We start from the raw sequence: 6,599 nt of genomic DNA on the forward strand, positions 1-6,599 counted from the left end.
TTATAAGAGTGGAGCCCTAATCCGATAGGTCTGATGTACTTATAAAAAGAGGAAGTGACACCAGAGCTTGCTCTCTTCATGTGCCCACAAAGAAAGGCAATGTGAATACATACTGAGAAGGTAGCCATCTCCAAGCCAGGAAGACAAGCCTCACGAGAATCCAACTCTACTGACACCTTGATCTTGGACTTCCAGCCTCCAGAATGTGAGAAAATAAAAGTCTGTTGTTTAGTCACCCAGTTTGTGGTATCTTATTATGGCAGCCCTACCAAACTAATACACCGTATGACCTAGCAATTCCATTCCTAGGAATGGATATGCCCAAGAGAAATGAAATACGTCTACAATGTTCACACAAAACTGTGTACAGGAGTGCTCATAGTGGCATTAAATAAAACATGATATATGCATACAACAGAATATTATTCAGAAATAAAAAGGAACAAAGGACTGATGCAGGCTACAACATGAATTAATCTTGAAAATATTATGCTAACGAAAAAAGCTTGTCACAAAATGATCACATATGGTATTGAGTCCGTTTATATAAAGTGTTCAGAATAGGCAAATCTTTAAAAATTTAGAAAAATAAAAATAATAAAAAAGAAAAGGCAAATCTATAGGGGCTGAAAGTGACTACACATATATAAAAGATTAATTTTTTTATACTAGGGAATGAAAATGTTATAAAATTAGATTGCAGTGATGGTTATACACCACATAAATATATCAAAATCATTGATGCCTATAAAGGGTGAACTTATGGTATACAAATTTTATGTCAATAAAATGTTTAAAAAGATATAATTCAAAGTTAATTATAAGAAAAATGAAGTAGCTATATAAATCTCAGACAAAATAGGTTGCAGGATGAGAAATAATGAGAGAAAAAGTTAGTCATTTCATCATGAACAGAGAGTCAATTCATCAAGATAACATGTGAATCCTAAAAGTGATTCACCATGTATAAAGCAAAAACTGAAATTATGAAAAAAAATGACCATTCCCAATTATAGTTTAAAATTTCAACACTCCTTTTTTAGTATATGATAGAACGTTGAACATCAGTAAAGATAGATATAAGACTTAACTGACATTTGTGGAACATGACACCCAAAAATAGCAGAATGCACATGATATTCAAGTGCTTATGGAGCATTATTTTGTATGTTTGTGTTTTCTTCCTTCATCGATAAACATAGCTAGTGAATTACCTATGTAGTTAGTATTGTTATAAAAACAAGCTTTTCGATTATTAATTACAGCTATTGGTTTTTAAAATTCTCTTCATCAATTTCTGCTTTGATTCTTATTTCTTTCTTATTCCTTTTGGTTTACTTTTGGGTTTTTTAGTATTTTAAGATGAAAATTTAATCCTTTCATTTTTCTACTTTTTAATTTAATTTAATTAATTTATTTTTGAGACAGAGTTTCACTCTGCTACCCAGGCTAGAGTGCAGTTGTGCCATCATAGCTCACTGCAGCCTCCACCTCCTGGGTTCAAGTGATCCTACTGCTTCAGCCGCCTGAGTAGCTGGTACTCCAGGTACAAACCACCACACCTGGCTAATTTTCAAATTTTTTTTTTTATAGAGACAGGGTCTTGCTATTGCCCAGGCTGGTCTTGAACTCCTGGGCTCAAGCAATCCTCCTGCCTCAGCCTCCCAAAGTGCTAGAATTACAGGTGTGTGCCACAATGCCTGGCCTTATTTTTAAAAGTTATAAAAATGTTTAGGGCAATGTATTTTCCTCTGGAACTGCTTTAAATGCATATCATAGTTTCCTCATATATTGTGTTTTCATTGCCATATTTTTAAAAATTTTAATAGGTTTATGGGGATACATGTGATTTTTTGATACACAGATGAGGTATAGTGGGGAAGTCAGGGCTTTTAGTGCACCCATCACCGAAATGTACCAGACAGGTAATTTTGATCTGTCAGACCTGTCCCACCCTTGTGAGTCTCCAAAGTCCATTATACCACCCTGTATGACTATGTATACCCATAATTTAGCTCCCACTTATGAGTGAGTACATGCACTATTTGTTTTTCTATTCCTGAAATACTTCATTTAGGATTATGACTTCCAATTTCATTGAAGTTGCTGCAAAAGACGTTATTTCCTTCTCTTTTATGGATCAGTAGTATTCCATGGTATATAATACCACATTTTCTTTATTCATTCATCTGTTGATGGGCACTTAGGTTGATTCCATATCTTTGCAATTGTGAATTGTGCTGCAATAAACATATGAGAGTAAGCCAGAAAAAAATTTTAAACTAACCACTTTGCAAATGACTAGGGGGTAGAGCTCACATTCAAAGTCTTACATCATATAGAATCATTTTTACATATTCTTCAAATTCTACTCTGGCTTCTGTTCTAGGCCCTGTGTATATTAAACTTTATAATAAAAAAAACTTCAGATGCATGCTGAAAAAAAATTAAACATATGAATGCATATGTCTCTTTGATGTAATGCCTTCTTTTCCTTTGGTTAGTTACACAGTAGTGAGATTGCTGGATTGACTGGTAGGTCTACTTTTAGTTCTTTGAGGAATCACCACACTGTTTTCCACAGAGGTTGTCCTAATTTACATTCCTACCAACATTGTATAAGTGTTTCCTTGTTACCACATCCATGCCAACATCTATTGTTTTTTTGCTTTTTAGTGGTGGCCATTCTGATAGGATAAGGTGGTATCTCATTGTGGTTTTAATTTGCATTTCCATGATGGTTAATGAGGTTGAGCATTTTTTCATATGTTTGTTGGCCATATGTATATCTTCTTGTGTCATATTTTAAAGAATATGTATTTTCTGTATTTCCCCTCTTACTCAGGAATTAATAGGAGATATAAAACAGTTCTTGGTGGAAGAAACTTTATGTTTTTGTTAGTAAAATCTATTTTATTGCATTGTGATCAGACAGTGTAGTTTTTAATATTTCTCTAAGTTACTAATTTTTATTTCTGACCTAATATAATGATCAATTTTTGTGACTATGCCATGGATACTTGAGAGCATACACATTCTCTAGTATCAATCAAGTTCAATATATCATGATAAAATCTACCCTATTTTCATGTTGCTTAAATCTCCTATTTATTTTTGTGCACTTGACCATTCTTCTACTGATAATAGTATATTATAGTTTTCCTACTATGGGCTTGTTTATATCTATGTTTCCTTATATCTCATAATCTTGTGTTCTTTTTCATTCATAGAGGTGGATAAAAAGATAAGAGTATTCACCTAGTAAATACTAGGAGTTTCACTATAATGTGACAAGGTGAATTTTTGTTCTTATTTATCCTATTTAAGTGTCAACAACGATAACAAAAAGAATCAATTGACTGTAAAAAAAAAAAAAAAGAAAGAGTTACAGTGTTTCTTATATTTGGGAATTGCTTTTCTTAAAAAAATATATAGTTTGAAAATTTTCCAGCCATATTTTAAAAAAATTTTCTGCCCTACTTCTGTCCTATTCTCCTCCAGGACATGAATTAGACATATTTTCGACCAGTTCATACAATTGTAGTTATTCTCTTTCTCATTTTCTGAGTGTTTGGATTTTGTTTGTTTGTTTGTCTGTTTTTTTTTTTAAATTTGTGCTTCAGCTTGGATTATTTTTTTGGTTTGTCTTGAAGGTCTCTGATCCTTTTTTCAGAGGTATCTATTCCATCTAATGGAAATTAGATCCATCTAATGCCTTTTGTTTAACAATCTTATTGAGGTATACTTTAAATACCATAAAATTTTCACACATTAAGTGTACAAGTCAATGACTTTTTAGTAAGTTTATAGAGTTATGTATCCATCACCACAATCCACAATGAGAACATTTGCATCATCCCTAAAAGTTGCCTCATCCCCATTTATAATCAATATATACTTTGTTCCCAAGCCCCAGGTAACCACTAAGTAGCTTTCTGTCTATGTGGATTTGCCTTATCCAGAAATTTTATATAAATGAAATCATACAATATATAGTTTTTTTCTGTTTCTTTTTCTTTCACTTAGCATAATGTTTTTGAAGTTCATCTATGTTGTAAGTATCTATCAGCTAATCTAATGTCTTTTTATTAAAGATATTATTTTATGTCCTAGAATTCCCATTTTGTTCATTCTCATAATTTCCATTTTCCTTATGAATCTACCATCTATTAACACATTCCTGTGATTATCTTCTATTCATTGTTTATAATAGAGTTAAAATTTTTTCTCTGCTCTTTCTAAAAATGGGTCATCTGCCTATTAGTTTATAAGGGTTATGGATTTCATTTTCTTGCTTCATCTTGTCTTACTTTTATTTTTTGTGTATCAGACATTTTGAGTAGAATGAGAGCGAGAAAGAAATGATCATTTAAATTTCACCATAAGTCAAGTCGTTCTGAAATTGAATAATACATTTAATGTTATATCATCTACACATCTATAAGTGTCTATTCCTCCGGGTGTATGTTTTATATATCAAAATAGGATCTTGACTCCTCAGATATCTTCATATGTGAGAGATTTCAATACAAATTTATTAATAAGAACTTTCTTAACATGGATTGAATCTTTAATAATAACTGTTAATAATTAATTTGATGTAACAGTTAATAGTTTATGTGTATTGTTCATGTATGTATTATACTTATCTATTTCTTATTTTCAATCACTTGCTATTAATATTTCTTACTCTTGCAAATAGTAGTGCATTAAACAAAACTAAGAAGATGTTGAAAAGTCAGCCAAATCAGGAAAATAACTAAAGTATTCTTTCACTGGGAGATTTTACACAGCTTCTGAAAGGAAATGTATTTTGTACAATAATAGTGAGGACTGAGTAAGAAAATACTCAGATATTTTGCTGTATTTGTAGGTTAATGAAGGCAAGGATTCATGAAGTAGAATTGGCAAGCCTGGATGTGGATTATGTTGAAATAATGTTACTCCTAGTCAGATAAAACAGAATCATGTTGGGCAATGATCCTATGGGTATAACATGAACACCTATATATGCTTTGGATAGGGACTAGAAACCAATCTGATGGGAAAAATCTCACAGTGTATATTTATGTCAGATACATCCTGACATACTTTGATAGTCTTTTACATGATACAATCCAAACTCACAGTTAACTCCTGATTTTTGTTTCTATTATATTGAGTACTATATCATCACTGACAACTGTCCCACTGCAGTATCACTTCAAGTATTGCTCCAGACTGAAGGATGCTGAGAGGCTTCTGGAGTTGCCATTACAGCCAGCTTCACTAAAGTCAAGTGAAACGTCCACCTGTGCTGTAATCTGCTCTAAGCTGAATGCAGGTGATAAATTTTTAGGGGCATTAGTGTGGTGTGAGGAATCCTTATTTATTGGAAGTGGACTGGTCTGGATCAAGGATAAGCACAAGTACCTGAGGATGTTGAGGTGCAGCCGAGTGGCCCTCTATTCTATTAGAACAGGACAAATAACCCTTTCTGCACTGGCCCAATTGATGTTCTCCTCAATGATCTCACACTGCCACTATCCTGGACTTTCCATTTTTCACACCACAGGGTATTTTCATCAAATCTTTTTGGTTGAATACAGCTTTAGAACTTTGCATTCAAGCAAAAACTGCTGTGTCACTAACTCAGGTAGCTTGGTATGGAGGAAATTGCAGATTAAGAATTCAGGGAGGAAACAAGTGAATCAATGAAATGACAAAGGTGACAAAAGATCAACTCTGATGTTCATCACAAGGACTAGGATGCCTGTATGATAAATAATTACAAGGAAACCAATGTTTTACTTTGTTTCTAATTAATTTGGTGCATTTCTGACCTAATTTATTTTTTATATGATGTTTTGTTACAGGTTAAAAATGAGAACAAGTGGTTGTACTTCAGGGAAGACAGGTGAGCAACCACTTTGGTACTTTTGAAATTCTGTGTGTCTGTGGCTGGTGAAGTCAGAACTTCAAGGTCCATGTGTTTATTCCTTCAGCAGCTTAAAGAAGATTATTTTTACAGTAGACATTTCCCCATGGATGTTTCTACCCCGTTCAAGGAATCTTCTTTTTTGTTTCTTTCCTTTATTTAAATTTCTTTTTGAAGTAACCTACATAATTTTGGGGAATCGCTTATGTATTTCTCTTTTTCACCATTTTGTGTTGAGAGAAAATAGTCTGGTAGTGAAATTCAAGTGTCCTAAATATTGAATTTTTTATCTTTCTCTGGCACATTCAGAACACAGATGTTTCTATTCATATTTGTAATGTAATCATACTATATATTACTTCACTACATCACTTATTCCTTAAATTTTTAGTTGATTTAAAAGGTTTATTTAAATTTACACAGATTTTATCTAATTTTATTAGAACAATCCAAGGTCATTTTTTTCATGCTATGTCTATGAGCGTTCCATTATGGAGATACTAAACAAAACTTTTACTGTACATTTACTTTTCTCCATTCGTAAAGCATTAGATTAGCCTGCACAAAATAAGCCTGGCTATGGAAAATACTTATTTGTTGCAAGGGTTATTGTCTGGATCGATGATGAGCATAAGTGTCTGAGGATGGTGAGCGACACATTGCAGATGTCAATCTGAGGTCC

At 32.8% G+C, this 6,599-nt stretch overlaps 1 non-coding gene across 1 annotated transcript; it reads left to right on the forward strand.

Annotated features, from left to right (window-relative positions):
- Positions 1 to 6,532: 6,532 nt before the first annotated feature.
- Positions 6,533 to 6,599, forward strand: LOC138382313 (small nucleolar RNA SNORD109A). Its single transcript, XR_011233398.1, has one exon. It is a non-coding gene; the product is annotated as a small nucleolar RNA SNORD109A (small nucleolar RNA).

This window comes from Eulemur rufifrons, chromosome 3, assembly GCF_041146395.1.
Source record: "Eulemur rufifrons isolate Redbay chromosome 3, OSU_ERuf_1, whole genome shotgun sequence".
NCBI classification, from domain to species: Eukaryota; Metazoa; Chordata; class Mammalia; order Primates; family Lemuridae; genus Eulemur; species Eulemur rufifrons.